Below are 577 nucleotides of genomic sequence, written 5' to 3'. Positions count from 1 at the left end.
CATGGAGTTTGTTATAGATTTGGTGTTCAGCCAAACCATCAACATTCCATTCAGTTATTCCTCTACCATCATGGTTAGAAGTGGAGAGGTAAGGGTTTTCTTCAAACTGGACGTCTGGAGGAGAGGGTCGTTTGTAATAGTTTTTCTTAGTAGAAAAACATTCATGGGTGAGTTTGTAAAGGGAGTCCTTTTGGCTGCTGGTCTCACCTTTCTCAGAAATTTTGAATTTAGAGAGCTTCTCATTGATTACTCTTAGATTTTTCCCAAAACCTTAAAGTCATCGCTGAGATTAGGGAATTTCTCTTTTTAGAATTCAGGGATTTTAAATATAGGATTGGTAATGAGATTAGGGCTTGGAATGCTTTTCTCAGGAGTGGGTGAGCTGAAAGGAAGCATCGAGCTCTTATTATCTCCTATTTGCTGGGAGATAGTATGAAGGACCTGATTAGTATAGTTGTTTTGTTCAACTATCCTATCTAGGTCTCTGTTGATGGGGGCTGATAGAGGTCTATCATGCTTCTTCTTAAAGGGTGAAGCATTAAGGATCTCATTAGAATGAGGAATTTTTATCCCTTCA

Source organism: Capsicum annuum, chromosome 9 (genome assembly GCF_002878395.1).
Source record: "Capsicum annuum cultivar UCD-10X-F1 chromosome 9, UCD10Xv1.1, whole genome shotgun sequence".
NCBI lineage: Eukaryota > Viridiplantae > Streptophyta > Magnoliopsida > Solanales > Solanaceae > Capsicum > Capsicum annuum.
This window is presented reverse-complemented; position numbering follows the sequence as displayed.